This window comes from Sciurus vulgaris (genome assembly GCF_902686455.1).
Source record: "Sciurus vulgaris genome assembly, chromosome: 5".
Lineage (NCBI taxonomy): Eukaryota > Metazoa > Chordata > Mammalia > Rodentia > Sciuridae > Sciurus > Sciurus vulgaris.
The window spans coordinates 50,296,365-50,305,277 of record NC_136465.1 but is presented as its reverse complement, the minus strand read 5'-3'; the positions used below and the strand labels follow the sequence as shown (position 1 = coordinate 50,305,277).

At 35.9% G+C, this 8,913-nt stretch overlaps 1 pseudogene across 1 annotated transcript; it reads right to left on the bottom strand.

The window, feature by feature from the left end:
* Positions 1–5,319: 5,319 nt before the first annotated feature.
* LOC306661582 (lymphoid-specific helicase-like) lies at positions 5,320–8,664 on the bottom strand (annotated as a pseudogene). The gene is made up of 2 exons: positions 8,257–8,664; positions 5,320–7,356 (listed from the first exon to the last, which is right to left on the bottom strand). The product of its transcript is annotated as a lymphoid-specific helicase-like (transcript).
* Between the last annotated feature and the right edge of the window lie 249 nt (positions 8,665–8,913).

Here is an 8,913-nt window from a genome sequence, read left to right as displayed (position 1 = left end):
AATTTGCAGTCCTACCAGTCATATATGACTATACCCTTTCCCCCACATCTTTACCAAAATTTATTGTTATTGTATTCTTGATTGTTGCCATTCTGACTGGAGCGAGATGAAATCTCTGTGTAGTTTTAATTTGCATTTCTCTAATTGTTAGAGATGTTTAATATTTTTTCATATGTTGACCTTTTGTATTTCTTCTTCTGTGAAATGTCTGTTCAATTCCTTTGCCCATTTATTGATTCAGTTGTTTTGGGGTGCTGTTTTTTGAGTTCTTTATATATTCTGGAGATTAGTGCTCCGAGATGCAGGTGGTATATTTTATTCTATTCTGTAGGCTTTTGCTTCATTCTCTTTCTTTTTTTATAATTTTTTTATCTTAACAGACTGCATTTTGATTCATTGTACAAAAATGGAGTACAATTTTTCATTTCTATGGTTGTACACATGTAAATTTATGTCATTGTACATAGGGTAATACTGTCTGTTTCATTCTACTATCTTTCCATCTCCCATCCCCTCCTACCCCATTTTCCTCTACACTATCCAAAGTTCCTTTATTCTTCTCTTCCCCCTTGACCCACCAGCCCCCCTTGTTATATATTGTCATCCGCTTATCAGAGAAAATATTAGGTCTTTGGTTTTTTTTGGGCTTAGTCTATTTCACTTAGCATGATATTTTCCAACTTCATCCATTTACCAGCAAATGCCCTAATTTTATTCTTCTTTATGGTCAAGTAATATTCCATTGTGTATATATACCACAGTTTCTTTATCCATTCATCAAATGAAGGGCATCTAGGTTGACTCCACAGTCTAGTTATTGTGAATTGAGCTGCTATGAACATTAATGTGGCTACATCACTGTAGTTTGCCGATTTTAAGTCCTTTGGGTATAAACTGAGGAGTGGGATAGCTGGGTCAAATGGTGTGACCATTCCAAGTTTTTTGAGGAATTTCCACACTGCTTTCCAGAGTGGCTGCACCAATTTGCAACTCCACCAGCAATGTATGAGCATGCCTTTTTTCCCACATCCACGCCAACATTAATTATTTCTCGTGTTCTTGATAATAGCCATTCTAATTGGAGTTAGATGAAATCTTAGGGTGGTTTTAATTTGCATTTCTCTAATTACTAGGGATGATGAGCCCTTTTTCATATATTTCTTGATCACCTGTATATCTTCTTCTGTGAAGTGTCTGCCCAGGTCCTTAGCCCATGTATTGAGTTTTGGTGGAAAGTGTATTAAGTTCTTTATAAACTTTGGAGATTAGTGTTCTTTCTGAGGTGTGTGTGGAAAAGATTTTCTCCCACTCTGTAAGTTCTTTTTCACATTATTGATTGCATCCTTTGCTGAGAAAAAGCTTTTTAGTTTGAATCCATCCCATTTATTGATTCTTGCCTTGATTTCTTGTGCTCTGAGGGGTCTTGTTAAGGAAGTCTGGTCTTAAGCCAAATGATGGAGATTTGGGCCTACTTTTTCTCCTATTTGGTGTAGGGTCTCAGGTCTAATTCCAAGGTCCTTGATCCATTTTGAGTTGAGTTTTGTACAGGTTGAGAGATAGGGGTTTAATTTCATTTTACTGCATATGGATTTCCAGTTTTCCCAGCACCATTTGTTGAAGAGGCTATCTTTTCTCCATTGTAAGTTTTTGGCACCTTTGTCTAGTATGAGATAACTGTACTTATGTGGGTTTGTCTCTGTGTCTTCTATTCTATACCATTGGTCTGCCTGTCTATTTTTGTGCCAATACCATGCTGTTTTTGTTACTATTGCTCTATAGTAGAGTTTAAGGTGTGGTATTGTGATACCTCCTGCATCACTCTTCCTGCCCAGGATTGCTTTGACTATTCTGGGTCTTTTGTTCTTCCAGATGAATTTCATGATTGTCTTCTCTATTTCTATGACAGATGTCATTGGGATTTTTTGATTGTAATTGTGTCAAATCTGTATAGCCCTTTTGAAAGTATGCCATTTTGATAATATTAATTCTGCCTATCCAAGAACATGGGAGATCTTTCCATCTTCTAAGGTCTTCCTCAATTTCTTTCTTTAATGTTCTGTAGATTTTATTGTAGAGATCTTTTACCTCTTTGGTTAGATTTATTCCCAAGTATTTTATTCTTTTTGAGGCTATTGTGAATGGAGTGATTTTCCTAATTTCTCTTTCAGATGTTTCATTGCTTATGAATAGAAATGCTTTAGATTTATGCATGTTGATTTTATATCCTGCTACTTTGCTGAATGCATTTATAAGGTCTATAAGTTTTCTGGTGGAGTTTTTTGGATCCTCTAAATATAGAATTGTGTCATCAACAAATAGTGACAGCTTGAGTTCTTCTTTTCCTATTTGTATCACTTTAATTTCTTTGGTCTGTCTAATTGCTCTGGCTAGTATTTCAAGGACGATGTTGAATAGAAGTGGTGAAAGAGGGCATCACTGTCTTGTTCCAGTTTTTAAAGGGAATGCTTTCAGTTTTCTCCATTTAGAGTGATGTTGACCATGGACTTAGCATAAATAACCTTTACAATGTTGGGGTACTTTCCTACTATTCCTATTTTTTCTAGTGATTTGAACATGAAGCGGTGTTCTATTTTGTCAAATGCTTTCTCTGTGTCAACTGAAATAATCATATGATTCTTTACCTTAAATCTATTAATGCGATGAATTACATTTATTGATTTCTGGATGTTGAACCAACCTTGCATCTCTGGGATGAACCCCACTTCATCATGGTGCACTATCTTCTTAATATGTTTTTGTATGCAATTTGCCAGAATTTTGTTAAGGATTTTTGTGTCTATATTCATCAGAGATAGTGGTCTAAAAATTTCTTTCCTTGATGTGTCTTTGTCTGGTTTGGGTATGAGGGTGATACTAGCTTCATAGAATGAGTTTGGAAGGGTTCCCTCCTTTTCTATTTCCTGGAATACTTTGAGAAGTATTGGAATGAGTTCTTCTTTGAAGATCTTGGAGAACTCATCTGAGAATCCATCTGGTCCTGGGTTTTTCTTGGTTGGTAGGCTTTTGATGGCTTCTTCTATTTCATTGCTTGAAATTGATCTGTTTAAATTGTGTATGTTCTCCTGGTTCAGTTCGGGAGGATCAAATGTCTCTAGAAATTTTTCAATGTCTTCAATATTTTCTGTTTTGTTGGAGTATAGATTTTCTAATTATGTTATGTATTTCAGTGGTGTCTGTCATGATATTTCCTTTTTCATCATGAATTCTAGTAATTTGAGTTTTCACTCTCCTCTTTGTTAGTGTGGCTGAGGGTTTGTCTATTTTGTTTACTTTTTCAAAGAACCAACTTTTTGTTTTGTCAATTTTTTAAATTGTTTCTTTTGTTTCAATTTCACTGATTTCAGTTCTGATTTTAATTATTTCCTGTCTTCTACTTCTTTTCGTATTGTTCTGTTCTTTTTCTAGAGCTTCGAGATGTAATGTTAGGTCATTTAGTTGTTGACTTTTTATTCTTTTCTTGAATGCACTCCATGCAATGAATTTTCCTCTTAGGACTGCTTTCATAGTGTTCCAGAGATTTTGATATGTTGTATCATCATTCTTATTCTTTTTTCCTTTGCTGTGAAGAAGCTTTTTGTCGGATACCTTCCCATTTGTTGATTCTTTTTGTTGTTGTAGTTTTGACAAAAAATCTAATTTTCTTTTAAAATACGTAACTATTTTGGTTTTTCCTTTTTCCCAGCCAATTTTTATAATTTGTTCTTGTCAAGGAATTTGTCATTTTGTAACTAATTCACAATATTTAGTGAATATAAATTATTACATCCCTTATGGAAAACTGAATGGAGGTATCTCAGAAAATTAAAAACAAGATTATGACAGTTTTAATCCCACTTCTGGGAATATATTGGATGGAAATTAAGTGGTGAGTATGTAAAAAAAATTCCCCTTATTGATTGCAACATTATTCATAATGGTAAGATATGGCAGTGACCTGGGTGTCTATCAACTCTTTTCATAAGAAAATGTGATTCATATGTGTGTGTGTATTACATTTCTTATGTGTGTACGATATTTCTCATGATACATCTTCATACACACACACACACACACACACACACACACACACACACATACTTATACACACACATATATATGAAGTTGTGCCACTTGTGAAAAAATAGATCTTGGAAAACTTTATGCTAAATGGCACAGTAAGACCAACACCACATGATCTTACCCCTATGTGAATCTAAGAAAGGTGAGCTCATGGAAACAGAGATTAGCATGGTGATTGTGGGGGTGCTCCAGAGAGGAGATGATAGGAAGGTGTCGGTCAAAGGGTGCCAATTTCAAGTGGAAAGAACACTGCTGGTTTGAAAGTTTACTTCTTGTACTTTGGAAGTATTGTTGAAGAATTTGGTTCCTAAGCCAACATGATGGTGAGTTGGGCCTACATTTTCCTCTGGAAGAAGGTAAAGGGTTTCTGGTCCAATGCCTGGGTCTTTGATCCACTTTGAGTTGATTTTTGTGCAGGGTGAGAGATAGAGGCCCAAGTTCATTCTTCTCCATATGAATTTCCAGTTTTCCCAGCACCATTTTTTATAAAGGCTATCTTTTCTTCGATGTATGTTTATGGTGCCTTTGTCTAGTATGAGATAATTGTATTTATGTGGATTTGTCTCTGTTCCATTGGTCTTTATGTCCATTTTGGTGCCAGTACCTTGCTGTTTTTGTTACAACAGTTTTGTAGTATAATTTAAGGTCTGGTATTGTGATGCCTCCTGCTTTCTTTTCTCACTATGGATTGCTTTAGCTAGTCTGAGTCTCTTATTTTTCTTAATGAATTTCATGACTGCTTTTTCAGTTTCTATCAAGAACATCATTGGAATTTTTTTCACCTTATAATGAACATTTATTTGACAAACTATCTTATAGACTCCAAAATCAAACAATTTGCTACTTCAACAATGGAAAGCATAATCCAAATCTGTCCTCATCAAAGCCTATTCCATAACTGAATTACCCAAAACCTATGAACCATATTGCTAAAAGATAGGGGGGAAAGTATTGTTTACTAAACTTCCACAGGAAAACTGTATAAATCTGGCAATGATGGAGCACATATCAGACCATACTCAAGAGTACTTCCCAGTCTCAAATATTAACTGAAAATATAAACAATATGCATTTCTTTCTTAGGAAGGCACAGAAAATTATAATCTATCAAGTATGCAATGGTTAACATTATGTAAAATGATATAATGAAAATTATAGTAGACAATTTGAATTTCCAAACCAATGAGTAAATTATTAACTGTAAACAAGAACTTTTAAAAGTCATTCTTTAGCTTCAATTTAAAATGAACATTCAGGACTGGAATTTTAAGAATTTTCTAGTATCTTGAATATTCCTGTCTTCTCTTTAATTGGTCTTGAGGCGATCATTTGATCAATGAGATCACTTCCATCTAACAGCAACTCAAGATCTTTATCACTAATGACCTTTTCTCTTGATCCTTTGACTTCCCTTTCATAATCTCTAGATTTTAATAACTCCTTTAATTCCTTAGGGTCTAAGAAATTCTGCGATGATTTAATCCAGATTGACTCCCTTTGCAACGATTTTTGGGAATGATCAACTTTTCCAGTTTTATTTTAGCAGCTGCTCTTTCCACAATTTTCTGATCAATAGTATTTGCTGTAACAAGGCAATATACAACAGCTGACTTTGTCAGACCAATTCTATGACATCAATCCTGGGCCTGAAGATCAGACTGGGAGTTCCAATCACTATCATAAATGATAACTGTCTGCTACAGTCAAATTAATGCCCCGGCCACCAGCTTGTGTACTTACTAAATAGATAGACACATCTGGATCTGTGTCTGCAAATTGTGCATATTTTCTTCTCTTTCAGAATAAGACATGGACCCAACGATTCTACTAAAGTTGAAATTTCTAAGATAGTAGTAGTCCCTCAAAATGTCCAACATTCTTGTCATTTGTGAAAAAAGCAGCACCTTGTGACTTCACTTTTTTTTTTTTTTTTTTTTAAGTTCAGGTAGCATTCGATCCAAAATTAAGAATTTCCCAGAATTCGTTACTAATTCTTCATCAATCTTAAATTCTTGTATCAGGATCTATAGGAAAGACAATCAGATATGGGTGATTACAGCATTTATGAACCAGCATGATCATATTTGGCAGCTTCAGAATTCTATAGGGAAATTCACTCCCACCACAATTCTTTCTCTGTTCACCTCTGGCTGTATTTGACTGATCAATTTTTCCAAATCATTAGGAAAATTATCTGTTTTGTTGTAAATTATTGATTTTCTAGTTCCCTAGAACTAGAAGGACTTAGCTCAACTGTTTCTTTCTCACTGGTTCCAAACTTATTTGCAAGTGTATGATTCACAATTGCTGTGTAAGGAGACTTCTTGTTTCTTCAAAAGTGGTGCATAAACAATTACTTCTCATTTAGGAAGAACTTCAAGAGCAACATCAGATTTCAGTCTTCTCAGTAAGAAAGGGGCGAGAATCTCGCGCAGCATTTGCAATACGTTCTGTGTTCTCTCTTTGGCTATAATGTCTTCAGCAGTTTCAGAAAGACTAGTGATGTCACACCAAGACTCAAAGCTTTTCAAGTCATCAAACACATCTGGCAACAAAAAGTTTAGCAATGACCAACGTTCTGATGAATTGTGTTTTAAGGGAGTACTAGTCAAAACAAGTCTGTTATCTGCATTGAACTGTTTTGATTCCCTCATTAGATGGCATTTCATATTCTTAATCCTGTGTTCTTCATCTACTGTTAAGTATTTCCAATAACAATGCTGTAATGCCTTTCGGTTTCTTGTGGCTATGTCAAATGATATAATCACCACTGGATGAATCTGCAGTGTCCCTTTCCTTCTGTGAATATTCCTTACCGATTTCCGACATTCTTCCTGGGCTCCATGATATAACCTGGTCAGAATTTCTTTCTGGTGTAAACATTTTGAATTCAGCCATCCAGTTAGGGAGTGTAGACAAAGGGCCACAGACAAGAAAAGGTCCAGGTACTCCTCCCTGAATCATCAATGCAATTGCAGCAAGGCACTGAAAGGTCTCTCCCAATCCCATTTCATCTGCTAAAATGCCATTAGTTCCATTTTCCCAAAGCACCCCAAGCCATGCCACGCCTTCTACTTGGTACCATCGCATCGCTCCCCTGTGAAGTACTTTGGTTGTTGAAAGGGCACTGGCTGTCCATTACACTTCCAAACTGGATCAAAAAAGAATTCAGTGATCTGCCTAACAGTTTGAGACAATCTATCTATAATTATACTATTTGAATATTTTTCTGAAGATCTTCTACACAGAGATTAGCAGAGGAGGAACTTTTTTTCCCAATTTATTTTATTTTTTAAAAAATATTTTCCATTTGTTCTAATTTGTTGTACATGACCATGGAATGCATTTATATATTTTGATAGATCGTACATAAATGGAGTGCAATCTCTCATTTTTATGATTATACATATTGTAGGATCACACCGATCATGCAGTCGTATATGTACATGTGATAATAATGTCAGTTTCACTCTGCTATCATTCCTACCCCCATACCCTTTCCCCTTCCTTGACTCCCCTCTACCTAATATAATGTAACTCTATTCTTCCCTATGTCCTCCCCCAATTATTGTGAATTAGCATCTGCATATTAGAGAAATCATTTGGCCTTTGGTTTTTGGAGTTTGGCTTATTTCACTTAGCATGATATTCTCTAACCATCCATTTATCAACAAATGCCATAATTTCATTCTTCTTTAAAGCTGAGTAATATCCCATCAGATATATACACCACATTTTCTTTATGCATTCATCTGTTGAAGGGCATCTAGGTTGGTTCCATATTTTAGTTATAGTGAATTGAACTGCTGTAAACATTGATGTGGTTGCTTCACTGTAGTATGTTGATTTTAAGTCCTTTGAGTATAAACTGAGGAGTGGGGTAACTGGGTTAAATGGTGGTTTCATTCCAAGTTTTCTGAAGAATCTCCATACTGCTTTCCATAATGGTTGCACCATTTTGCATTCCCACCAGCAATGTATGGGTGTACCTTTTTCCCCACATCCTCGCCAACATTTATTGTTGCTTGTATTCTTGATACTTGCCATTCTGATTGGAGTGAGGTGAAATCTTAGTTTTGATTTGCATTTCTGTAATTGCTAGAGATGTTGAACATTTTTTTCATGTTTGATGATCGATTGCAGAGGAGGAACTCTGATATTCATTCTCCTATTCACTTTTTTTAGCCACAGACAGAATTTCCTCTTTTGACATGACTTTGGAAATTATATGATTCATCTTCTCTTCCTCTTTTCTTTTTCATGGCTGGGTTCTCTCCACTTGCACCACTGAATTTTTGCCATTTGTAACTTTTAAAGATTCCTATTTTTCTCTCCAATTTCTCTTTCTTCTTCTGTTCCTCTAACTGCTGCTCCTCCATTTAAGTCAACAAGAATTTGGAGTAGATATTACTTTTTTCAAGCAAATGTTGAAGTACACAGTACTGAATTTCTGTGGACTTTTTCCCAAGACATGCGAGCCTTCTCCAGCATCTTCCCCTTCCTCTCAAGTCTGGCAGCCTGGAGCTGCTCTTCCTCCTCTAGCATGGCTCGGGTAATCACAGCAGTCTTCTCTTGGTCCACCATTCCTGGAACTAGGAACCCCCAGCAGCTATCCTGCTGTTCCACTGGCTTGGCTGGAAGCTTTCGGGGAACCCAGGCTCACCTCTCAGCTGCAGCAATGCCAAACATTGATTCCTTACAACAGCTGGCAACCCAGCCGTCCGTCATTGGAATTTTAATGGGAATTGCATTGAATCTGTATAGTGCTTTTGGTAATATGACCATTTCGACAATATTAACTCTGCCTACTCCAAAACATGGGAGCTCTTTCCA